Source organism: Molothrus aeneus, chromosome 4 (genome assembly GCF_037042795.1).
Source record: "Molothrus aeneus isolate 106 chromosome 4, BPBGC_Maene_1.0, whole genome shotgun sequence".
NCBI classification, from domain to species: Eukaryota; Metazoa; Chordata; class Aves; order Passeriformes; family Icteridae; genus Molothrus; species Molothrus aeneus.
The window spans coordinates 17,604,929-17,632,606 of record NC_089649.1 but is presented as its reverse complement, the minus strand read 5'-3'; the positions used below and the strand labels follow the sequence as shown (position 1 = coordinate 17,632,606).

Here is a 27,678-nt window from a genome sequence, read left to right as displayed (position 1 = left end):
CCTGAACACACAAGGCTATTCTCATAAGGGGGTGAGAGAACCTCTTGAGACAGATTTAATTATTGTCACCATTCCTAGGAGGAAAGATGCTTTAATGAGAGGGGCAGGAAAGTGAAGTACAATATTCTCCCAGAAGAAAAAAAGTAATACTCTGCACAGCTTTATGGCTTTTCCAAAGATGACATATTACCTGGATGATCCTTCAAGAATGCTAAAAGATTATGTGCAGAATTATGAGTTTTCAGGTTCTTTTGGCTTCACATTATCAGCCACATCAATTGCATGACAGCTAGGGTGAAAATTACTATTTTATTGCTGCTTTTAAATCTCTCATTTTTCTCATGGAGAGACTTGATCATTTGAAGCCAGCTGTATGCAGTATGTTTGAAAAATGTATTCCTGTACATCTGGTTAATGAAGACCACAAGATCCCACTGACTGTGTTTAACTGTCCTTGTGTACATATTAAAATCTGAGAAATCTTTCTATTTATCAAAAGAGACAGAATTCTTAAAGCATGAATGCAGAGTAAGATGCAATCAGATACAAGGTACAATTAACAAAGCAAAAAAAGAGAGAGAATTATTAAAGATGTTTAGGAGACATATTTCTGGAAATCAGTCATGTAAATGAAAATTGAAAGGAAAAACCACTTGCATAAAGGGCAGGGGAACAATCTCTTTGTATTGGATGAAGCAGAGTAGAAAAAAATGAAGGTGAAAGAAGGATAAACATTATTGTTATTTTAAGAAAGGACATAAGTTTGAGTGTAGATTTTTACATGGTCTTTCGGAGTTCTTCAGTACAGTCATACCAATGCAGTCAAAGCAAGCTCCAGAAGGTGATCCCTCAGGAGGAGAATAAGGTGATAACTTTGAGGAAAACTTCAGACAAGTAAAGGATTGCTTTGCAGCTGGATACCTCAGCTTGTCAACCAACCCAAATGTGAGCAGCATTTCAGAAAGGATGGTAATGACCAGCAGGGTCATCACTAAGATTGTGTGAGTAAGAGCATTAGAAGTGGTCTCATAATTTGAGGTTTTGGCTTTGACATGTGCTTGCCACATTTTGGACTCAGGCAGCTTTGCAGTTGGGGAAGAAATACCTGTTAGAGAGTTCAAAGAAAGTTATCTTATATCTCTCAGAGGTGATATCAAAATAGTTTCTGACTATGGCCTTGAGCTGTTTTTTGTGTGATTTTCACTAAAAGGACCCCTAGACAGTTTGAACCTAGCATTGGTTACTACTGTCAAGACTTGCCTGAGGAGCTCTACCCAAAATAAAACTGTGTTACCTCATAACAGATGTGTGCAAATTAGTGTTCAGAAAATGCTTGCAGTGCTCTGTATGAGAGGACTGGTGTGAGCCTGAAGTATTATTGATATTCTCTCTACAGAGAGGGCTTTGCACTCTTGACAATTATTGATTATTGATGTCTCGTCTGGCTCTTCCAGTTTTTCATTTTTGACTCTCACTCTTTTCATAGCATCCTATTTGGAATGCCATTACTGAGACTCTAAATGACTGATCATTTACATGCATTTCAAAGCACTGGCTTTGTTTCTTACCTGGAAACAGAGTACATGTTACTGGATACATTCTGTAATACATCAGCACTATATTACACCATCTTTTGTTTGGATAAATCAGCCCTCAGATCATCCAGGAACAAAGTTGGCATCTGGAACTTATCTTCTGTGAGCCCTCTTAAGAGTGGGGAGAAAATGGCAGGAACATATAGAAGGCTAAGTGGGAGAAGAAACAGTACAAACAAGTGAATTCAACAACTCCATTTTTTCTCCCTCTGAACAGTCCTCAATATATGTTCTCAAAAGCAATTTGGCTTATGCAAAGAATCCTTTGCCCATTAGAGCAGTCTTCCCACTAACATATAAGCCTGAGCTACTTGCAGCTCCCTGTTTCCTGCTTGCTGTTACTTATATAATGACCACATTTGCTGAAGTTTTAACATATATCTCAACTGACATCCTCAATAGTGGACATTGGACTCCATTAAAGTCCTGCCAAAACCAGCAAGAACTGGTGGAGTTAAGATACCTTAAGCACACACATATTTTTAAGCATGTGAATTGAACTACTTATCTTACAGGGATCAAAAATAGCAGAGAAAGTTTTCAAGTTGATAAGTAGGTTACAAAGGAAAGGCTAATTTTAGGGTTAGTTCAGGAAAACAAGCAATTCTGGGGCATGGTATGGGTATGACAAACTCTAATTAGCATTAGAGTTTGTGAGGAATTAGAGGAGATTTGTATAATAACAGTTCATGCACTGTTCATACTTTAAACAGCAGTTTGGTCCGAGTGTGATTATAAATAAGCTTTTGTTTCTCATTAATTTTCTACTTGATTACTTAAGCTATTGTTCAAGTGCAAAGCAGAAAGGAAGCATTAGAAACTGTTTACACCCTGCAAATGATAGCAGAAATTGTAAAGGAAAAGTACAGTAATGAATAAAAGGACATCGATCCATGTGTAAAAATGTTGTGCCTGAGTGAGATTAAATTGTGCTGATTATTTTAATGCATCACCAGGAATAAACAAGCAAACTACTGAGCAGGGTGGCACAACTTCTTATTAATGTTTTTGCAAATTTTTTTTTCTGTATGCCTTGTCTTTTTCATCTGTGAAGTGCCTCTTTTGCAAATCTGTCCTTTAGACTTGGTAATAACAAATTATGTAAAACTGCTAAATATATAATTATTAAACTTCTTATGTGAAAGTATTTAAACATACTTTAAAACCAAAGAAGGTTTTTTTCTTGCAAACTTTGAAGATAAACCCTTGAAACAACTCAAAAATTATGAGATTTCTCATCAGCCCTTACTGTTGCCTCAGCACGTGGAGGAGGACCAAAGTGTTCATTCTACATCTTTTGTCATCTGTAAATTCTGACCCAAAGTAGCAGAGACTCTCACTAAGCCCCATTAACATAATAATTTGCACACCCCTTGGAATGCAAACAAAGAAAAATTCATGTGGTATAATGCATGCGTGACCAAAGTTGCCAAACCCCATCTTTTCAATGATAGAATATCCACAGCTTCCCTGGGCAACCTCTTCCAGTGTCTCACCAGTGTCTTGTAAAGAATTTCCATGTTATAACCAATGTAACCTGCTCTATTTCAGTTTAAACCCATTGCTCTGTCACTACAGGCCCTGGCAAATGTCTGTATTTCTTATAAGCTCCTTTTTATTATTGAATGGATACATTAAGGACTCCCCAGAGCCTTCTCTTCTGCAGACTGAACAGCCCCAACTCTCTCAGCCTTTCTTCATAAGACTTGTTGGTTTTCACTTCAGGTCTGATGTTTTCTAGGTATTTCTGGGTTCTGTGATTTTTTTGATGGCCAGATGAAGATTTTGAAAATCTGAGGGTTTTTAAGGAAATACAAGAATTTTGCTGCCAAAATTATAGGGACACTTCTTTATTCTGAAATATTGTGGCCATTAACTGCTATCCAGGATGTACAGATAGCACATATTTCCATCTCATGTTTATCAAAAGCCATTGATAATGCCTGTGAAATATGCCTAAGTCAAGTAAGGAAATGAAGCCAGTCAGGACTCTTGGTAGCATCACTGGCATGGTGGTTCTCAGGGTTAAATCTTGTCACACCTAGAATTTTTAAATGGCTAAAAAAATGATTGAGTACAAAGCCATGTCCTCTGAGGAAAAAAAAATGTATGAGTGCATTTTAGCATGTAAAACTTTTTTAGTTATTTATTTTTAACTCAGCACAAAAATCCTGACTGCACACCTGTTTCATGCAGCATATCTCCTGTTATGTCCGAGATAACTGCACTTGAGGTGCAGCAGCTGTCTGTAATGCCTGATGAGGAGGTCGATGTCAGTGCTGGAGGAGTCATCTTTCATGGCATTTTGGGACAGAAAGAAGATGTGTTAGCTGTTCCACTGATGTAGACTTGCATGAATGGAAATTATTTCTTTCTCTTGGACCAAGGGGCGAGTGAGCAGTGACTTAACCCAGCCTTGCAATAATTTACAGCTCAAAGGAAAATGAGAGAAGATGAGAAGAGCTTGATTTATATACTCAGTGTGCTGTTTGCAGAGAAGGGCAACGCAGTCAAGTATCAGAAAGGAAAAATGTCTGTGCAGTCAGACCCACACCCTAACAGTGTTTGCATGAGTACTGATTTGACTGGCCTGTAAGGAAAAATGAAGGTTCTGACAAACTGCTTTTGGCTATATGCTGCATATTGAAATACCATCCATTACACTACAGACTAAAATACTATGCTCAATATATCTTATATAGTATGTTCTTTGGGAAGATTTGGAATATCTTAAAACGATTTATATCCCTGAAGTGGGGCTTAACAAAGGTTTCAAACTCATCCCTAATTACAGTACTTGATTAATTCAGCTTTCAAAGCTAAGATGGTGTCATTTTTTAGAGTTCCTGAAGATCCAGAATCTGAAGTCAAACTAATTTTGTGAGACACATTAATACCTAAATGCCAATCTCAGTTTTGGAAAAATAACTTCTGCTCAAATTGGCAATTTGGTCCTGGGACACAACAGGTGACTAGCATGCAAAGTGAACAATTTCTTCCTCCACGAATAGTGTGTTCTGCACAGTGCATTATCTGGAAACATCAGTTTGAAGTATTACTCTTATGTTCTTTTTTGTCTAGTCATTTGTTCCTCTGGATTTTAAGCAGGTGCAATGTATAATTACAAACAGAAGAAAAAATTGCTTAAAATGTGCTAAGTAGCTTGGAATTCTTCCTGCTCATAAGCAAAGCTGGTGAAATATCAAATTAGTTGTACCAGAAAAATGCAGTTGTCTATATGCACAAATTATCTAGGGGGGAAAAAATGAAGGGGTTTAATTACAGCAAAACTTATAGCAAGCTGAAATGTCACTGCAAACAGAATGTCGAAGGGCTACATTGGGAAACATCAATATTTAAAGATATTTTTCAGGACATTTCCAGCAGCTCAATATGAAACATCTTTGTGTACTTAACACATAAATATTATAAGATGTTGATATTTTGCACACATAGAAAAACACCTTAATTCACTGCAGGGAAATCAGGTGCAAATATCTTTCCATGCTCACCACACTACCAAACTATTGGAATTTTAGGAGATATTTCGGGCATAGAAAAACTCACAGTTGTGTTTGATAGCATTTCAGGTTCTAATGTAGCCTTGACTTCTAACAAAATCACTTTAGAAAGTCAGCAGCTGTAATTCTGTAGCAAAATTAACAAATCTGATACCATGAAACTAAATAAAAATAATAGGAAAAAAAATTTTTCAAACAATAAGGTCCAGCCATTTTTTTCTTTGACCATTTGCTCATTTATATTCCAGAGTAATGATTGACTTTGCTGGGGCAGAGTTTGCAGCAGCCTGGGACACCAAACACCAGTCCCAAATCTTCTTTGTGTCCTAATCTGCCCTTCATCCCTCCCTGTTACCCAGGAGCAAAGGGATGGTTGTGCCATCTATTTGACAATCTGGTTCTGTGTACTTCATAGATTTCTTTATATCAGAAGAAATCTTCTTTGTGACATGAATAGAAATCATTGGGATAGCTTTGGCCTAATGGTGGTTTAGGTAACATCTGGAGAGCTCATCCACTTGTTGTTTTGGTTTTTTTTCATGTGGTTTTCATGATGTGGAAATTCAGAGTTAAACCCAAGGTCTGTTCTTTTCACTTGTCTGCACTATTAATGCTCTGTGGGGGCTGCCTTCCACAGTTGCAAGTGTCCTGAGCTTGGTCAGAGTAAGCCCTTAATATTGCACAGTTTCCATTTGATTGTTATCAACAAAGAAATTTCTGCAAGTAGCAGGTCAGGTTATCAATATTTAGTTCAATGGAATGCCTGGAGGATTTCCTCAGGGCAGAACTAACATTCAGCAGATTTAGAGGAATTTCCCTGGGATACAGGTGGGTATTTGACATCTCCTCATAGGAAATGGAACTAATCTTGACAAGATGTTTGCCAGCAGTTCTCCAGATAATTGCTTCAGCTCAGGATAGAAGTTCAGAGGAAATAAATTTTACCCATCTTCCAAAAAAATAAAAAAGAATCCTCCTTTAAATCTATCTATTTAGTTTTGAGCCTGCTTTCTCTATTTTATCACCAGAAGGACAAGTGTCTACATCGCTTTTATTGTGTCCAAGTGGGTTATTATGGGATGTGCCGCTGACAGGCTCTATAAACAATTAACCACAGCTGTGCCATCACACCTTAGGGTGGAGGTTCATACTTGGCAACTCAGGAGAAATGGCAAAGCTATGGAAAGCGATGTACAAGCCTGCTTGAAAATACTGCAGAAAGTAAGAGTAAGCTTGTATCTCAGTAGGAAAATTCAGTCCAGGTTAAAATATTTTTTTCTATCAATTAAGCTATATCAGTGTCACTCCAAGTAAAAAAAAATATAATTGTGGTCACTGTCATGTGTGACAGTCATGAATTCCATTTTAGGACAGCAGAAATAAAAAGAATTGCCAAACTATCCACTGAGAACAGTGGAGCTTCTCTGAACAGTCTAGCCATAGAGGGTTACCCCATTTGAATTCCTGCTGGTTAGCAGCAGTGGAAATGGGGCTTGAAAAGAACAGAAATATCAAGACTTTTCTGTTTTACAGATGTCATTGAACTTTTTTCTCAGGTATTTAACATATTTTGAAAGTTTTACCCTGAGGAGGGAAAAAGGACAAAGTTTCTTGTGGTCATGGATGTTATCAGACACCTTTCAGCAGCAAGCATTGTGCATACTGTTTCTTTCACCCTTACTTGAATCTTCAAAATTTGGTTTGATTTGGTTCAGCTCATGTTATGTAGAGAAGATGGTGAAAATCCTAAGGGATGTTCTTGTAAAACCTCATTCTTTTTTAATGGCCAGAGTTTAACTCACTGAAGATGAGTAAAGGATGCAATTTTGAACACTTGTATTTAGTTTCTATTTAGTTGCTGTAACAGAGCCAGTGTTGTTGACATTGTTTGTATTATGCTGTGGACACTAATTTGATTTAATAGCACCAACTTCAATTAGAAGCAATTAATTCTCACTATTATTTGTGTAATGGAACCATATGAGTGTAATGAGAATATACTGAGAAGCTCTGGAAACCTGGGTAGCCATTATCAGTAAAGTGCATGTAAGTGTGGCAGTAACCATCTGGATTTCCCCAGTTACCCCTGTATGCTTTGCCCAAGTCTTCTAGAAAGACTAATATCCTTGATTAGTTTGGAAGTACAGATAATTAATTACACTCCAGCAGCCAGAAAATATTTAAAAGCTTTTAATAGCTCTCACATAAAGAAAAATAAATTTAGAATAAAACCATGAAAACATTGAATATGTGACCAGCATACTCCTAAAGTGGAGTTTCCAGAATTATATATTGTCATTATATATTATCAACAACTGAAATAACTTCCCTTTTCATGGAATGCATAGTATTGCATGAAAAGTGCCACTGATTGTGCTTGAATGTTACAAGGTGAAGCTGCTTTCCAAAAAAATTGCCAAGTCACCTCACAAATATTAAAAAATGGCTATCTAAAAAGTTATTTACATTTTGTTTACACACATGTGAGTGTCTCCAATGTCTAATTTAGATAGTATATTTGATTTTGTTTTGTTCTACTTAACCTGGGATTTGCTCAGTCTTTCATCGTGGCCATGTTGTTTCTCCCTAAGCTAGCCTAAAGCACCTTGAAGATAGTAAATCTCAAAAAATTACCTTTTCTTCAGACTTCATGTATTTTCCTAGAAATGAGATGCAGAAAGAACTTGCTCCAGTTTTTGAGAGCTGTGTGCAGAGCAGATATGTGGTAATGTCAGGCAGCCTTATGTGACCTTCCTGGTTCTTTGTTTTCTGTAAGAAGCATAAAGGGAAAAATCAAAGAGGTGTGTGAGTTGTTGCTGTGTAGGGAAAAAGCAGGTAGGACTGGTTGCCTAAATTAATCTGAGAATGAGGAAGGACCCTCCTGGTTAGTCAGTCCATGAGGATCTGAAATAGCTTTTAACAAAGGTGCTGAATTGGTAGGACTTCTGTTTGGAGATGGCCATATAGAACTACACAATTAAGTCTTTAATGACCAGCAGAAGGGAATTTTTAGAAACTGGACCAGTGAAGTTACTGTATCATTTCTGTCAGCCTCCCTCAATATGGCTGCTCTGCCATCTCTCTCTTTTTCCTTGTAGTTAACATGGATAAGTCCCTTTTTCGATCATTTTTCATGCAATGTATTGGAGAAGATGGGCACCTAGGGAGGAGGGAAAAGGTGTTCTCAGGATGCTAAAGCTACATAAAGGTGCACCATGAATGAGCTGGATGAGAAGAACAAAATTTTAGAAAGTCCTCACAATTTTAGAAAGTTCTTTTCATGTTTTGGCATGCCCATTGAATCAGTGCATGATGCTAGAAGTCATCTCTTAGTTCTTCTCTATGTGTTGTCAAAAAATCTTAACTGCTTCCAAAACAGAGGCATCTCCACTGGTGGTTCATGCTGCTGTACAAAAGTAGAAGAAAACTTTGTTTCTCTTATATGTGATGCCGTATTTGATCCTATCTCCCTAACTGTAATCATATGTCCTTGTCCTTAGTGCTGAAAGAGGAGAGACTGGGTGAACCCACTGCACACTCTGAAATATTGTGCAGCATGCTGGATACTCTGAACAACAGAGTAGTTTAAATAAATTACAGCTCCAGCCTTATAAAAGGATGAGTAAATTCCCTCAGGACTTCTTAGAGGTTGGTTTTGTGTATTTTGCCATCAGCACACTACAGTTGTACCATTTTTTGGATGGATGATGGAGTTGCACTGCAGTTAAAAGAAAGAACAAAAGATGTATTTGTTGCTCCTAGGTTTTTAGTCCCAGGATTGTTCAGCTTTTAGACTACGCTGATGTTCAGGCTGCTATAGGGCACTGCCTACATAATGAAGTGTTCTTACATGAAGATCTGTGTATATGATGCCCAATTCATTGTTCACTGAGGAACTGGGATTCCTCCTGTTGACTTGGGTGGCATTATGTACATGGGCAAAATACAGAGTCTAGGAGCAGCGATATCATGGAGAAACAGGGGAATAGGTGAAATTCCTGAGGTGTTTTCTTGTGAAGCTAACTATAGCCAAAAGGAAAAGAGCAGAGAAGGATTTGGTGTCATGAATTCTGTGGATTATGTGTTTCAAATAGTAATGGAATTTATATAAAAAGCCCAAAAGAGGACGTTTCTACTGCATAGTTAACCAACGTGCATAAAACCTTCACTCAGGACAGATACCCACTCCAGTAATGGGTCACAAATCATTTTTCAAAGAAAACAACATAACATCAGAGATCTTTTTTCCTGCCTTCTGCTAGTGAGGGCTACTTTGGGAATGGCAGGCAAGCAGACTTTCCAAGTCATTTTTTTGTCAGCTATGAATTGAATGAGGCAAAACTGTGAAATTAATTAAAACTTGTTTTTCAGCTGATCAGTCTTTCATTTCTCATGTCCCTCTTTGGTATAAAAGGCATGGAGTGAAATAGCAAAGTAGGGAAACAATTTAAAAAGTCTAAGCAGAGAATCTGGCCTGGCTTGTGACATCTAGCAGCCCTCATCTACTGGCACCATTCATAACCCAGCAATACTGTAGGACCACAATTTTGCAAATGGGGTGCTTGCAATGGTTTTATAGATAAAGAAGAAAACTTGTCCCTGCAGCTTAAAGTAAATGAAAATTAGTGTAGGGCTGATGTTCTAAGAGTGGATGAGAATGTTCTTTTGCATTGTACTTTAGATGTGAAACTAAAGTGTGCAAGACCTTGTGTTATACTCTTAGGCCTGAGATTACCTGATGTCATAAAACATGATGACACAAATATTGCTCATTTATGTCACTATAAAGATAAGTTTATAGTGGTACGATCAGTACTACCATTTATGCCATCTAACTTCAGCATTACTAATTGTATCACTATAAAGCTATTTTATAGTCATATAAACAGTGCAGATAATACTGTCAGGCATCAGCATTAATGTTTCAAATAAACCTACAAACACTTTATCCAGATATCTTTTATGGTGCTAATATGCAAGCATTAGGGGCAAGCTCAACATTGTAGTCTGTGATACTGTGGCCAGTTATAAACCAAGAATGAGACAAGGGAATGCCCTTGCACTTTTCTCTACCTGAAATATTTATTGCCACATTCACTTTTCATAAATGTCTGACTATTACGTCTCCAAATGGGGATGTGCAGCAAATACAGCTGTAAGTGTGGGTCATGCTCTGAGGACCTGCAAGCAAAAGTTTGGTTTCTGGGTGAGGGTTTGGTAGAGTTCTGTAACTCCTCTTTTTTCTGGAAGAAATAGTGGAAGTTTAGATGGGAAAGTAATGTTTTTTACTAGAGAGTACATTGTTATTTTTGTTGCCTCTTGAGCACAGCAGAAAGAAAAAAATGAGACCCTCTCTGTGAGAATTAGTATTGAGTCTTGTTGCCAGATTCATGTGTCATCTATTTCTTCCACTGAAATTCTTGAGTGAGAAAATACCTCAGATATGTAAGAGAAAAATAAAAGGAAAAATTCTCATGTCTCATACACTTTTACTGCTAATTTGCAGCTCTAGGTCATAAAGCTGAAAGCATCCAAAAACCCTGATAGGTTTTATGTATCCAGCAGCAAAGGCAGTGACAGAATGCAGGGGTGCACATGATTATTTTATGGTTTAAGGGCTATTAAGCTCAAAAATGGATGACAGAGTTCTACATGCAATGTAATCTCATAAACTTTTTTTTTTTCCTGTAGAATGTCAGGTTTAATGAGTTTACAGGAAAATGAGCAAGCCAGCAAACAAGCAAAGACTAATACAGGGAAGTCTGCTACAGTTGTTGATCAACCTTTCAGGTTACACAGAGACATTGGCTTAGGGCAGTGAGGATGGATTGACACCCATGTAATGATACTTCATTGCTGTTGGTTGTGCCTAGCAGCAGGAAGAGCAGGTTGAAGCCAGGAAAAAAGTGCTCTAAGATGCCAAAACAGGTGGGGAAGCTCAGCAGAGGTGATTGTCTCTTATCATGGACTATATGGAGAAGCCAGAGTAGCAGCTTAGATGAGATGCTTCATTTTTCATATGGCTAAAAAGAGGGAGAATAACTTTTCCCTTGTATCTGAATGGTTTGAAAATTACACAAGTAGAACCTAGAAGGGACTTGCAGCACTGCTCCCTATTCAGCCCATAATAGTGGTGCACACTAGCCTGGGGAAGAGGTGTTCCCAGAACTCCCAGGACACATGGAGAGCAAGGAAAATGCCATTCCAACTCCAAATTTTTTGAGTGACAGTACAGGCTCCATCCACTTCAGTAATGTAATTGAACTCTCAAACTTCCATTTAGAAGACTCTTAGAAATCCAAGCATTTCTGCAGTTTTTCCTGCCTGCAGTTCTGTCCTGGTCTGCCAGGTCCTTTTTGAAACTCTCTCCAATAAAATCTTGTAAAGAGCTTTTCAAATGAATGCCTAAGAGCTGCTGCAAAGAAAAAAGAGATCTCTGCATTGAGTATCACTTCTGTTTGATATTTTTCATAAAAAGTAAGATGATAAAATGACTGTTTAAAAGTCTCTCCAGTATACTGATTTTGTGTTCTGCTTTGTACCAGAGTACTGGGTGGTGTTCAAATTAGAGAATTGAAAATTTTATAAAACAGGCCCTGCATAAAAGCAGAATTCCTAGAGTCAAACCTCCAAATGGTGAGGGCAAAAAGCTTAAGATCTCCAGACCCAAAATTTTGAAGCAGTGAAATGCAATGTATTAACCTCCTACTCAAATTTTAACCAAAAGGGGAAATGTCCTACTTAGGATGGCCTTGGAATACAGGGTCAAAATGTGATTCAGTTAAAACATTACACAGGCTGCAAGATGAAAGCAGGAAAACTTGCTCAAGTTCCCGAAGCGCGTGCTTCCACATGTGCAGCCCTGGTGAAAATTCAAGGTGTTGATTTCAACCTTCTAACCAGGATGCTTCAGAGACACAGTAGTGTGCTTCCCCCAGTGCTCCTTCCAGGGCTGTGACCCCTCTGGATTGGTCAAGAAAAAGTGAGGATCTGTAATGTCTTTTGGGATTCTCCATGAAGCCTATTCTAAGGGGGATGCATTTTGTGATTATAAGCATGAAAAGGAGCCTCTCATTGGAAAACAAGACTTTTAGTCTAGACCTATTTACCACATTTCTATATAGTATGATTTCTAAATTTGATGAATGTAAAAAAGGAAGGAGCAACATCTTTTTATACTTCACATCAAGTCAATTTTTTTTTATAATTGACTTTCTTTAAAGTAAGACCTCATACAGAGAAGGAATTTATATAATCTGTTGATTTAAAAACAAGCTGACAGACACAACATAAAACTTGCCTTAGGATTTATATTTTTACTTTGGCCGCCTTGATAATTCCTTCTAAGCGAGTAAAGTTAATTAAAAGAAGGTCTCTGTGTAGAATTTAGTCAGTTACAAGACCATGGAATATTTTCAGATTAAAGAGTTTACTTTCCTCTTCTGAAATGAGTAGTGATGCTTTAATATGGCTTATCATTGTTGTGCCCCGACTCTGTGTCAAAGAGTTTTCATATGGTTTGAATGAAAGGAGCTCTCCAGACTGAGAACTTCCCAAAAGAGATGAGGAGAGAACCATTCCACACAGTTAAAAGTTTGGTATCTCATTTAGAAAAAGAAAAAATTATGAAAAGAAAAATTTAAAAATATATGCAAACATAATGAAAATAGCTGTTCATGGTTGCGTGGTTCTTATATTTGAATTTTGGTGGAAACTGCCTTTTATATGGCTTGTAAGAGGGAACATGTGTGTTAAAAAAGTCAGTTCCTTGTTTTTTCAAATATTTAGTTGTGCTCTATTTTTTTGTTTGACATGAAGTATCTCTAGCTGCTGTAACTGTAAACAAATCCTTGAAAACATGATCTGAAGGTATTCAATGCAGTTATATATGCTCAAGTATTCCAAGAGCTTGAAGCACTAAAAATAAGGACAGCTCCTTTCAGCTTTAACTCAGACACCACTGATGACTTCCAAATATCATCATTAACTGCTTACCTCTTCATCGAAGTATGGAAAGGAAACAATGGAAGTGAAGATCTGTGTGATCTATTCCAAGTGAAAAATCTCTGCCCTGTCAGAAGGTAGGATTTAAATGCTCAGCAAGATGTGAAATCTATTGAAGGAAAGGCAAAAAGAAGAGATATTTTCTTGCATCTTGAATATTCAAGCAGTCTATGCAGAAAAAATCTTAGTTTGATTGCTCTGTGGACATTCCATTTACTTAATTTGAATGAGTAGACAAAGATAAAACTGTACAGTATTTTGTAATTCACCCCCTTATTAACTGTCACTGATATCTCAATTTATGACTTCCACAGACTGAGACATAAGAGGGCACTGAGCAGGAACATGTTACAGAGGCCAATCGAAGGGTTACTCAGAACTTGATATTTTCTCTCATTCTTTGTCAGATCCTTTAATGTGTCAGAGATGTGAATAAGGGTCCCAGGATGAGGTTAACTAAGGAGTAGGCAGGACTAGCAGACATGACAGTCTGCTCAGGGCATACATCCATTTTTGCTGCAGTATTCTGAGGGAGGCAGATCAGGAGGTGATGTAACACAGGGTTGGGCAGTTGTGTAAAATTTAGCTGGGCCCCCATGCTGTTTGGTCTGTATTTGTGAAACACAGTGGGGTTTGTATTATTGTATTAAAATATTCAATATTTTCTTCTTTGCTGAAGAGGTACATTTCAGTTTTCAGACAAAAGATGCTGAACTTCATTGAAGGCCCTGATTTTAATGTTGTACACACTTCTGAAAGTTACATTTTTAAAAAAAGGGCGGGGGAAGAGTTGAATTAAAAATTCCACAAACTGTAGCAACTTCTGCAAACAAAACCTTTGGTTTTCCCTCAGCTCGGTACTATATTTTCTTCAAAGCAGTGGACACACCAGCAAGGAAAGGGGAGCAGAAAATACTTTCTCAGCTTGGCATTCCTTTCTCTGTCTCAGTTGAATTATTTTTCCAAATTGCCAGGAAGTGTCAGGCAGGTGGCCCTGACCCCACGCTGTCACACTGAGAAGTCAGGCCCTTTCTTCTGCGTGGTCAGCTCTAGGCTGGCTGTTACCTTTCTGCCCTGGGGATCAGCCATGGCACGGGCACCAGGGATGTTCAGCACAGCACATTTAATCCCTCATGCTGACTCAACTGCTTTGGTTTCCTCCTGCTGTTCCATTAGTCTCCTGCTCTGTGTAGCTATTGATTAGAGTGATACTTGACCCTCTTCCCTGCACTCTCTTAAAGTCTACATCTTCCCTTTTCTCTTGTTCACTCGCTGTCTCTGTTGTTTTACTCTGTCCTTTAAGCAGCGTTGCTGGGGGATATTTTGCCAGTGCAGATGCTCCCCAGAGCCAATTATTGGGCTGTGTCTAATTACTCCTCTAATGCACTGTGGTGAATCAGTCCTTTTTCCCAGGCACTCGGGGCAGTAAGAAATAATTCATGACAGCAGCAGAGCTGCTTCACAGAAAGCTGGAAAGGGGAAGCCAGGAGCTGAGTTTACTCAACACAACCGAGGGGCAGATTCAGGTACAGGGGTTTGGAGCCCTGCAGCACATGGTCTGAAGTCACACATATTGAAAAATCTGATTTCAAGGAATAGATCCATCACAGTGCCACAGTTTTTCATTAAAGCTCTTTCATATTAGGGTTGGTACTTGCCATTCACATTAACCATGCACCTCCTACCCTTACAGAGTGAAGGAATTAGGCAATAAAAAGTCAAAAGCAATCAAAAAGCAAAAGTAACAGATTAGGTTAGGGAGTTATTGAGACAAATGAGCATGTAGTTTATTCTTAATAAGAGGTGTAGGGGTATACTGGGCACCTTCGATATGAGACATGCATCCCTAAGGACCTCCACTGACATCTAAAATAAGTTCCTCATTGCTATTTACTTGTGCTTTTTAAAATTTATGATAAATCCACGGGTGAGATTTAAGGCTTATATATTCAGGTATGAAATACACAGATTCATTTTTTTTTAATTATTCCCCAACACATAGTGGTGGAGTTTCTGATAAGGGGGGAAGAGAAGTACCTGTTCAAGTTATGATGTGGGGATTTCTGTAGTCCTTCCCATTGTAAGATGGACAGCAATGGGGGGCTGGGTTAAAAAGCAGAAGACTGGTGAGGAGGATTGTACATTGTTCAGGTGACCTTGCAGCTGGGAATAATTCTTGATAAGCCTGCATGAATAGCAGGCCAGTAATCCTCTAGCATGGACTGAGTTTAATGGTGCCTGCATCTCTGATTTTGTACCTCTGCCCAGGCATTCTTTGGGGATCTCCCAATTAGCAAAGTAGTGAAAATAAATTTTGCATTTGAGCTATGAGTTTGTGGTTGTTCCAGCTGCCTGACGGTGTCAACTCACACAGCCAGAGAGACTATTCAGGAGAGGGCACTTTTTGCAAAATGGACAAAATACACATTTCACTGTGTTGTGCATGCCTGGCTTTCCACATACTAACTATCTGCTACAGCACACATAGTGTGTGAGCTAAAGGAATCAATAGGAATTCTTTCCAGGGCTGGAAATATAGATTTCACTGGTGAAATACAGGGCATTTACCAGTCTGTTCAATACAGCAGGTTTGCTTCTGTAACTTTATCTGAATTTTCCCTTTTATATATTTAGAACAATGCAACAGCAATATGAGACCATAAATTTTAGAAAGGTGATGCTGCCTTTTACATCCTGGAATAGGAATCATTCCTTTCCATGCTGAATCTCCAAGGTCAGAGCATCTGATCGCTGCTGAGAAGAGTTTTCTAAAACTCCAGTAGCATCAGTCATTGTACTTCTCACCTTTTCTATTTCTGTGATTCCATTGATTTCCACAGATCTGAGTTACAGCCACACAAAACTGCACTAAAGCAGAAGATAATTGAGCTGCTTACAAGGATACAACCTTAATGACAGAAAACAATATTTGCGTGATCTTAAGGTAAACTTTCTGCATTTTTTTTCAATTCTTCTATCCAAGACATGTTGCTTCCTCACCTTTTAGAGCATTTAAACTTTTTTTTGTTGGTGTTTTTTTTTCTGCAAACTTATAGGAGAGACCTTATTGCTCTCTACATCTACCTGAAAGGAGATTGTAGTGAGGTGGTTGTCAGTCTTTTTTTCCAGTTCATCCTGGACAAACAGTGAGAAATGAGGAGTACTGGCATTTCCTTGGTTACCAGAATATTTTGGTCTCACTCCTTTTCAAGCACTCTTGTACTTATGTCAATGACATCTGAGATAGAAAGTCCTCTGCTGTCAAGGTCAGTAAAATTTCAATGTATTGTTTAAGAATCAATAGAGGAGTATTTAGAACAGCTTTCTGTGGCTGAATGCTCAGCAGGCTTAAGAATGGAACTGCATCCTTAAATATTTTTGAGATCAAGGCCCTTTCCTTCTCCTTGAATAAATCTATTCAATTAGTTTATGAGATTTTGATTTCTTTCTCCTGCAGTTTTCTTTTAATAACAGTTTACTAGAGGACTATTCAAACAGTAACTAGCATCCTGTCTGCTCCCATCAAATAAATCTGTAGTGATTTATCCCATGAATACTAAGGAATAAACTGTAAGATTGTGCATGTGATTTTTTTTTTAAGAGCATTAACATAACTGTGTTTTTCTCTTGGATTTTGCTTCTTCTGGCTTTACTGTCATGCTAACAAAGCTGAGCCGCATATGAGAAAATAGCTTTATCTTCCTCAAATACCAATCTCTTACAAGTGTTCCTGCAAAAGAATGGCTTTTGGAATATCTCCCAAACCAACAGATTTCAACTCTGTCAGCTTTCAATGGAAAGTAATTTTAGATTTAAATTCCTTTCACTGCAAACATCCTTTCTGTGTGCCCCAAGACAGTCTCGAGCACTATTGGAACAGAATCCCTGAAGTTCATTACAAAGGATAAAATCAAAAAGAAAAGGATTATGGGCATGATTTTGTCCTTGATCCCAGCTAGTTCAGGAGTCCAGCTGCTAGGATCTGCTGAGTTACAGGACTTTGCAAAATGTAGAGAAGCCAAAGCATGGCCTTCAGTCATCATGACCATGTGCTAATTTTTGCAGTCATGCATTGGATCTCCATTCAGGGTTGGAGACCCATTCCTGCCTCGGTCCAGACAGAGCATGAGATACAAATGAATGGTTTTCCTGAAGAACAGAACCTGTCTTAGGGATTCCAGCATAGAATGGAAATTATTCACTCAAGTTTTTCAGCAATTTAATCTGCCCTTCTCCTAGCATGTTGTGCTGAATGAGACCCTTCTGCTTCCCCCAGGCTATGTCAAATAAGTGGATCCCACTAAACTCACTCAGAAGTGAGCTTGGGAAGCAGGAGGCTGCAGTCTGTTGAAGAATATCTTCTTCATTTATTAAAGTACACCGTCTCTCCCTTTGACTTGCTGTTTTTCTCATTCCTTTGTCCTTTTCTTCCACTAAGGGAAAGATCTCCCATATCTGATGTTCTCAGAAATTAGGAAAAAAGAGCTCAACTGAAGAATGCTGCTTCTTGTATACAAACATAATACTTTCAAGTATTACAGGTGAATTTGACATGGCCACAGATCTCACGGAGAAGTAAACAACACTAAGCAGGTCAAAGTTAGTGTTTGTTGAAATCAGAGGGGAAGACCCAGTCTTCCATATTCTGAAAGCCTCAGCTTTCTTTAAGAAGGAGAGAGGTTAATATTTACTGAGAAAAAATGAAAACAGAGCCTGTATGAAAGACTTGCTGAAGAGTCAGGAAAGAGCTGAGCTCAATGGAACAGCTCTTGCTTTCATTTGACGCCAATTTCAGCAAAATGGAGATTTCACCTCTCAGAGATGGAAGGTCATGTAGTCTGTGCCACATCCTGTGGCAGTCAGCTCAATTTTAATGGCTTCATGGGAAAGTTCATATCAAAACCATGCAGAGTGGCTATCAGCTTTACAAAAAATTTCCGTCTAACTAAGAATATATAACTCAATGACTGTGTACAGCTAAAATTTATTTAAATCAAAGCTGCATGGGAGTGGGCACATAAACCAGACTGGGGAGTGATGACATGTATATTCCTAAACCACACAGCAGAATGACAGGAACAAATACTGCTGTAATTCAGTTTGTATATTATGGAGACAAAGAAGAAAAAAAAAACAATCCTTTTGTTCAATAACTCTGCAGGTCATATATATATATATATATATATATATATATATATATATATATATATACACACACAAAAGCAATATAGTGAGAAGTTTACTTCTGAGCCTTCTGCCACCATTTACTTCTACTGACTCAAATTTCCCTCTTCATGGCCACTGCCATTTGCCTTTCCTGACTTTGTGTGGAACACCTGAGGTGGTGGTTATACTTGAGAAAGTATGAGCATGTTGGTGATTCCATACCCACATGGTAACTGTGTCCCTTCCTGATCATCTGCTGTAACAGGTGTTTTTTGAAGGATTTAAATAGCAAAGTTCAAATGTTACTTCCTTTTGAAACTGATGAACCAAATTGACTTGGTATCTGGAAAATGTACAGGTGAAAAAGTACTGGGAATGCAAATGGAAATCATGATATTTCAGTTGGAGATAAATCAGAAAATACATATAAGAAATTTATAAAATACTGTCTTTAGAGAACGGGACCAGACACTTAAACTTGCCCCTTTTAAAAGACCAGAAAAATAAATTTCAAACCCACCTAATTAGAGCTACCTGAATGATTTGAACTTCAGAAAGGCAACTAGAGGAACAAGAAATTACTGAACCAATAACGTTAGGATTTGGTTTTGTGAGAGTTTAATATATCCACAATGATTGCAGACAGGGTACAAAAATAACAAGTAGATTTCAATATGCTTAAAAGAGTTTAAATCATCTATAAGTAACCTGGACACAGAAGGAAACATCTCTTTATAGCCAAGGTACTTCATGAATTTTTAGAGGACTTTTCCCTCCTGTCTTTATAGCAGCCAGTACTAGTCTTTTTAAGAGGCAATGTAGTTCATTAAATATCTCTCAGTACTGAGCAAAAATTGTATTTTCTGTGTTCTTCACTTCTCCTCAAACATTCATACAGGGCCATATTGGCCAACTGCTGGAGCACTTCATGGAAAATTTGCAGCAGAAATCTCCACATACTCATAAACACTGCCAGCAAAATGCTCTGTATGCCTCTGAAAATAAATAGTTTCTGAAAAGATGCAGGAAAAGCCAGTGGCTTGTGGAACTGGATAAATGGGCTGTACACTAGCCAAAATATAAAAATTACCATGCAATCCAGCTGGGGTTACTATATAGTGTCTTCTATTTTTAGAGACTCTTTTTACAAATTTTATTAATAGTGATATTAGTTTCATTTCATTTCATTAATAGTGTTATTAACTTTACAGCTTGGATTGCTCCAGCACCACTTGTGCTCAGTGTTGTGCAGAATTATTGTGAAGAGTAACAACTTTTCCAACCAATCTACAAGACGAGACCCACTAGACTCATTCCATATTTTACCAAAGTTTCACTTTCTCTGTCCACATTTATGCCCTCATTTAGCTATTGTGCCTGTCTTTTCTCATGTTTTTCTCTTTTTTTTAAGCTGCATGTTTTTGGGGTGATAAAGTCTCAGACTGCTTTCACTACAGTTCCTAGCAAAAAGGGCCAAATCTGCCACAGAGTTAAATAGCAGGGGGGTTGTGGTGAAAATAAGACTGGTAGATAGCTTAAAGGTTGTCTGCTGCTCAATTACCGCAGTGTCATCCCCTGTAGGACCTTTTTATACCGGGATATGGAGAGAATTGCAGTTCCTGAGGCACACTTCCCATGTCAGAGGGAGGCCATTACTTGTGTCTGACACCCACAGCTCTGCATCCCTCATTAGATTAATCACCCCTCTCTGCTGAGAAGGATCAATTCCCCTGTTTTCCCTCTTCTCTGGGTTTAGCAGCAGAGCACTGCAGCTGCTTTCTGCTGGATTTAGCTCTGTGCTTCCAACTGAAGATGTAAAAGTCTTCTTTGAGGCCTATTTACCACAGTGACAGAAATGACAGAAATTGGCAGGGAATTTTTAACAGTGATTATCTTTTGCCTAATTGGAATCACCATCATTACAACTAATAACTTGGCAAGTTGTTCAGCTTGCTTCTCCATGATGAACTGTGGTCAATAGCTTCTATATCTTTGGAGGCTTTGCTGTCAAATGCAAGTTCTCCAGTAAGTCTGGAGTGCTGTGGAGATCAAGGAACAATGGAACCTTAATGGATGATTCTCTCTGTGAAAAATATAGCGTGTTTCCATTGTTTCAAAGTCAAGGGACAAGTTTACACAGTCTGTCAGCAGAAGATTTTCAATAGGACTACATCTCTAGGCTGGCAGGTGCCCAGGCTAGATTTGCATCAGGTGGGAGCCAGCCAGGCTTTGCTGAGGCAGGTGTGGTTTTAGTGGTGGGGAGCAGAAAGGCCACTAGCCCAAAGAAATTAGATATTAGGAAGAAATTATTTATTGTGGTGGTGGTGAGACCCTGGAACGGGCTGCCCAGAGAAGTTGGGGATGTCTCTTTCCTGGAAGCATTCAAGGCCAGGTTGGGTGGCACTTTGAGCAACCTGATCCAGTGGGGAGGTGCCCCTGCTCATGGTGAGGGATGAAACCAGCTGGTCTTTTAGATCCTTCCAACCCAAACCATTCTGTGATTCTGTGATGTGCAGCCTGATTTTACAATGTTTCATTTAAGCCAGGTATCCTGACATGGGCTTTCCTCTGGTCAGCACTACCCTTGCATTTGGGCCTTAATTCTGTGCTAAGCTAAACTTAGATATTGGGTCAGATCTCCTTGATTTTAAAAATTCATAGAGATCTCTGTTGAATCATGGGAGTGAGCATGGCTGCTCCTGTCAGGACAAGAGCCATCAGGTTAAAAGGCTCTACACATGTGCAGAGCATATCATCAAAGCAAATCCCAGCTAGTGTCTGCTTTGTTTCTACTGGAGAAAGTTGCAGCTCAGACATAGACTGATTTGGGGATTTGGGAAGCAGCCAAGGTTGAGGATAATTGGAGATTCAGGAAGCCTGCCAGCCTTTTGTGCCCACCTCTGTACAAGCTGACAGGGAACCTTAGAGAATTGCTTTCCTCTTCCTGTGTCTCAGTACCCCCATTTGAAAATAATATCAGTCTTCCTTACAGTATTTGAAATGCATGAGGAGCTGAATATCATTACACTTACTGGCTTTTATGCTAGAACTTTGCATGCCAGCAAACAGGCACAAAAACCCGTCAATAATCTTGCAATTTTGCCATCACACACTTGACCTGTGTTTTAAAATTCCAGCTTTCCTGAGTTCACATTGTGAAGAGCATTTGAAATTTTTCAGAGGAACCCCTCTAAAATCAAAGCACCCAGTAATAAAGAGAAACAACAACAGAAAGTATTACTGTTTTTACAACAACCACATTTACATCCAAATATTTTATGCATGCAAAAATATGCATCCATGCCTATATTTTTTTTTAGATTTGTTTAAAATGCAGATTGCTAGAAAAGCAGTTGCTTATTGCATTTTTCATATACACTTTCAAGGGTGATCTACAGTGACTCCTTTTCTCCCAGATGGTAACTAATATCCTTTTCTCTTTTGTTGTTTTTGTTTATGGTGTAACTTGTGACCAGAGATTTACAAATACCTGACTATTTATTATGCTGAAAGAACTTCTTCTTTATTAAATGTCTGCCTTTAATATTAATTTCCTCCATCAGTTAGGTATCAATAATAGACTCTATGATTAAATTTATGGCTTACAGCATTTGCTTTTAACCCTGGGAAAATACTATTTTATATTTTTTGATTAATCTAGTTTTCATTTTTTTATTAATCTATTTTTCTAGCCTACCTTTTTTTTGTCTCTTCTAGTTCCTGTTTCTTATGATGTTATATTTAAAGATTACTAAAAATTGTTATCTGTTGCAAATGTCAAATATTACCAGATATATTTCCTAATTTTTGTATAACTAGGATAAAATTTACAAGCAAAAGTAAGCCCCTTAGGAAATTCTGTGCTTTGATCTTTCTAAATTATAAAATCTGCATTAACATCAAGTGAAAAAGGCTGGGTAGTAGTGTGAGTTGGTGTTTAAGGGGTAGATAAACTTCTGCCATTCCTAATATATTGTTTTTATCTGAGATCTCCTTATATAAAATTTGATACAGACTTTTCATCCAGAAATAGCTTGTGTTGGATTAGTATGCCTATGAATGGCTGTTCTATCACACCAACCCACCTAATTACCTGTGCTGGAGATATTGATGACAGTTTGGTCACTTAGTTTCAGTGTCATGCCCAGTGCTGTCTCTGGAGTTAATTCTAAGGGGAATGTTCTTCATTTTTGTTATCTTTAATGAGAACTAGGAGAGAAGGCTCTGCATTTATTTAATGAGAATGTCACGGTTTGAGCAGAGCTGGAGAAGTGAATTTGAAAGGCTGATCTTTATAATGAACCAGAACATTGTCAAATCTCATCAGGCATGATATGGAATTGGGGTTTACAGCTCTGTGTCTTACATGAGGTTGAATAACTGTGTGCACGTGAATTCTGCATGCTTAAACGTACAACCTCTTGTCTCTTATGGAAAAATTTATTCATGATATACCTTTACACATGGTATTGATCACACAAAGTGTGTAGTGGGTTGGCAAATGCTGTTCAGGGAGAGCAAGAAAAAGAAAAAACTTTAGCACTGCTGTATACTTTATGCTTTCACTAGGAACTTGCTCTTAGAGACAGAGCAGGAACTGACATGGCTTAGGGAGTAATGTACTAAAGTAATTTTGTAAGACCTTCCTGATGAATGTTATATTACTTCTAGGCATGATGAAAATCCACAGGACTGACATTGTAAGTGAGGCAGGATCCCTCTGAAACAAAGAAGAGTGCTTGCTTTGTACCTCAGGTTCAGCTGACAGTGGAGAGGATGCACAAAGCACAGATGGATTGTAAGTCCAAGACAATGAACTGCTTCCTCAGTCTTGCCTCTCAGTTTTTCACCAATTCTGGATCTACTGTTGAGTGGTGAGAATATCTGCAATTTTTCTTATGCAGCAAAGCCATGGGAAGATAATTGAAAATATGTTCTTTATTATTATTCACAGGTATGATGGGAGAGGGGAACCTGAAATGCCTGAAAATTGCAGAATACACAAATAATTGTCTTATGACTAAAGAGTGCCCTGTCTATGGTCTCTCCAGAAAGTTTACTCCTATGTGTGGTCTAATCCATGTGGAAGAATGAATTAGCATATCCAGCTAGCATTTTCTTTGTTGTTTACATGTTGGAGGATCTTCTCAGGAATTAAGTGGGATTGTTTCAGCTCAAGCGAGATATGAAGATTACTTAACTCTACTCAGAACATAAGCACAGAGATATTAACTAGGACTGATCCCCCTCTCCTGAAATTGGTGGGTGCTCTTAAAGATAACAGTAATATGCCCTTATTTGCTACTGCACAAAAATTCTGTGGTGGATAGCAATATAGCTTCTCAGTTAAAGGAATTTTTCAGGCCTGCATCTGACAGATGCAGAAAGCCTACAATGCCATTGCTGCTTCAGTCCCTACTTTTGGTTTTACAGTTCACACAGAGCCCAATGAAATTACTGGATTCATCCCCACTGATTCAGCTAATACTGAAACTGCTGGAAAGCTGGTATAGATAATGCTCAGGCAGTGTGGACTGGGTTTAGCTGTGCCACACAGCCCTCTTGAGCATTCCAGCTTCCTTTCTGGTTCATTTAACCAAGGGAAAGCAGCTGAACTGATCAGCCCAGGCCTCCCAGGGAAGCTGGAACTTGCAGAAGAAAGTTGTATAGTTCTCCAGCATGGGAACAACCATTGGCTGCTAACAAAGCAGGGGGATATTGCCAGCAATTCAGAGTGCCTGTTAGTCTGTGAGCAGTCTGTTTGTGTGTATCTGGCACTCAGGTGAAACCCCAGGTGACTTTCATATGCTCAGCAATGCCCTGACTTCTGCACATTCAGGTAAAGTCAGATACAATGGCCGGCAGCTTCTGGTACTGAAGCTAAACTTCTGGAATTGTTAAAAAAACTGGTTGCAAAATGGAGTTAAATAAGTGAGGTGATGATGGTTTAGTCAAGCTACAAAAATAGCAGCAGCTACTACTTACAAAGCCATATGATCTCAAAGTCTACCCATATACTTTACATACAGCCCAGATTATAGCTCCAAACTCTGCTGAAAATTCAGCTATTGTTGGGGGCCTGCTATTTTACCATATTTTTCCAAATAACCTGTTACAATGGATAGAGCAGCTCCTACTAATTTTCCTTATCCTTCCTGATTACACAGATAGTACAGAGCCAAGGATTTGGGTTGCTATTTTCACTCTACTTTTTTATTGTCCAAATCTTATCTTTATTTCTGATTGGAATTTGAAATCCCAGTGCCTAACAGTAACATATTTGGACATGTTGTCTAGCTAGGAGAATGCCTTACCTGGATCTTGAATTTGATCCAGGCCAACCAGCACAATGGAAGGAATGGAATAGAATAGAATAGAATAGAATAGAATAGAATAGAATAGAATAGAATAGAATAGAATAGAATAGAATAGGAAGGGACCTACAATAATGTTCTAGTCCAGCTGCCTGACAACTAATTTAATCCACTGCAAAGGTTATTTAAAGGAACCCTGCCTACATTCTTAGAGAGCTCACATCATTGCTGTACTGAGGGAATAGCTTTTGCCTTAAACCAGATTTTCCTGCCCGTTCCCAAACTCTGAGTGGTATCAAAGGCTCTAACTCAGGTTCCTTTGAAAGTTCTATCTTCTTTTTGAATCTGGAGCTCAGTGTGACCCTGTACCAGAGACTTGCCTGCCTCATTGTACAGCGAGATGCTTCTGCTCCACAACTGGATTTTAGATAAATTTGTGTGAGTTCCAGGGACATGAGTGGAGTTGGGCTGGGAAGCCAAAGCTGGCTCAGTGGGACCCACAGATAGACTTGAGGCCAAAGCAGAAGCAATCACAGTTTTAGAACTAATTCCAGGAACAACCTTGTGGTTGCACTCCACATCCTCTCAGGAATGGCAACCCACCACCCATTACCCACATCCTTCTGCACTGCCTGTTTCTGTCTGGATATTGCCCAAGGGCTGAATTTGTGAAATGGTGATCAAAACCCCACGTGCTCCCTGTCAGATCTTCTCTTCCTTTGGAAGAGCTGAAGCAATCACCTCCCCATTTTGGTCCCATAACATAAACACTTATGGGAATATAGGAGAGATGTCACTTCTAGCAGAGATGTCACCATCTCAGCCTCAGGGTTGTCTGTCCCTCCAGCTTTTTCTTGCTTCCTTGTGCAAAGCTTCAAGGGCCCTGGGTTTTATTAGGCTCAGCTCTGAATCTTGATCCCCACTGCTTTGCTGTCATTGAGAATTCACTCTCACTTTCCTTTGTAAAGGTCAGAATTCCCTGTCCCTGGTCTCAGTGTGTCAAGAGGCAGCATGGGCAAGTCCCCCTGCTTCTCTGCATCTGAACATGACTCATGCTGCTTTTCAGAAGGGCAGATGTCTGTGAGTCTGTTCCTGCTTGAGGCAGTGAGGGGAGCACTTGTAAATGCAGCTGCTTGGCTGGAGGTGACAAACAAAAACAAGGCCTTTGGGGACACAGGTTTTGAGCAGGGAAGGCCAAAATAAATGAGACATAGGAGGGGATTTTTGCCCTGCACCTCAAAACCTACTGCTGCATGTATGCCATGTATCTTGCCTCTGCATGTGCATTGGTACAGAGCTGGGTGCTGGTGTAGAGCAACAGGGTGCATAAAACCTCATCTCTCCAGGGCTTTTAAATCCTGCCAGGCTGCCTGTGTGATTTGGGGCCATATGCATATCAGCAGCCTGGGTATACAGTCCTGGCACTGAGCTCTGAGCTGAGTCCTTGCAGAGGCATTTGACATATTTGTTGCTGTGAAATGCTCAGCCTGTTTCCTGCAGAAATACACTCCCGCTGCAGTTAAATACAGTGGCAGTGATAATGGGGAGATATGATTGAAGGCTCTGCAGGAAAAGCCAGGTGGTTTTTGTCCAGCTGAAAAATGGAGACACCTTCATCACTCAGAACAAGTGCTAATTTTAGTGTACAGGGAGCAGATTTGGCTCCACCTGCTGGTTTCAGGCTGGTTGCAGGCCAAGATGATGTTTTCCAGGGAAAATTCCAAAACACGTAATTTAAATTTAAATAAAAACGAGAACAGATAAAAATTCTGTTCTTTGAGGTGAGATTGCAAGCATTCTGGACACAAAACTTACATAAAAACAAATAAATAAAAAGAAAGGAAAGAAATATAAGTGATTTTTTCCCCATAATAATGAGTGAAACTCTTCTGGAGATATTACTAACTTCAGGGACTTTTGGGAGTAATGCAAGGGGAATTTTCTCTGAACGAGTGTCTGTTTTGAATGGTCTGTTTATCTGTAGTCAAACTCCCTGTTAAAGTTGCACTGACGTTCTAGCTTTTGGGTGGATAAGCTAAAGATACCCATTCTCAATTATGCTGTAAAGTAAACTGCTCTCTAAAAGCTTATTGCAATTTATAGGGCTTATGAAAATGATGATTATGGTGATTGCTACCCAAATGCCTTTCAATTTACTAATAAATAGTGTGATGAGTTTCTTGTGCTGTAGCCATCTGTTCAACACTGAGACGTTCAACACTAACAGATGACAGTTGTATTTCTGTTTGGTTTGGATTTTTTTTTAATAATAACTCAAGATCTGTGTAAATTTTAATGACATATTTTCCATCCTTTTTTTTTCCTTGCTTCTATGGGATAAAGGAAGATATGCAAAGAAGACACATTTTACACATAAAGAAGACTGTAGATTCAGATCCCTCATCTGTAACAGATTTCTTGTGGTATTTTATTGAGGAATTGAAGACTGTCATATTTGCTGTGGGTTGGGACCCATGTTTGATTTAGGATAAACTTTCTGGGAAGCATTTCCTATTATTTTGTATGTCTGCATTTGTTTCTAGGAGAGATTTTGGTATTAGGGAATGCTGCAAGAAGCAGGGTGGAGTTGACAACAGCAACACCACACTCCTGTTCTGTGCATAATGATTAAGTAACTTCAGGCAGTAATTTCAGAAATAGAGCAACAGCTTTGCAGGAATGGACAGTTCTTTATTTGTTAAGCCTGGATATGACCTTGCTGCTGCTGCCTGGAGGACAGGCTGTGTCTCTCTTAAGAGTCCCTTTCTTTCATTTCTGCTTTTAGACTTTCTTTTAAACAAGAACTGCCAAACCATTCCTGTATATGTCCTCAACATGACACCTGACTACACAATCAGTACCATTTCTATTTTATTTGGACAAATATAACTGAGGGCAATCCTTGTGAATGTATGGGATAGCAGAGTATTTAGCTTATTTATTTTAAAGGCCTGTGGTAGAAACCATCCATGGTAGTTGGATCATTTTAGTCTTAAGTTTTATATACTGTCTGGGAAAGAAAGATAGATTACCCAGGTAGCTATAAGGCCTCTGACTCTCTTATCCTAGTGCTTTGGC

At 38.8% G+C, this 27,678-nt stretch overlaps 1 long non-coding RNA gene across 1 annotated transcript; it reads left to right on the top strand.

Annotated features, from left to right (window-relative positions):
- Positions 1 to 21,662: 21,662 nt before the first annotated feature.
- On the top strand, positions 21,663 to 27,060 carry LOC136555508 (uncharacterized). Its single transcript, XR_010783502.1, has 3 exons — positions 21,663 to 21,705; positions 22,958 to 23,084; positions 26,944 to 27,060. It is a non-coding gene; the product is annotated as an uncharacterized lncRNA (long non-coding RNA).
- Positions 27,061 to 27,678: the final 618 nt, after the last annotated feature.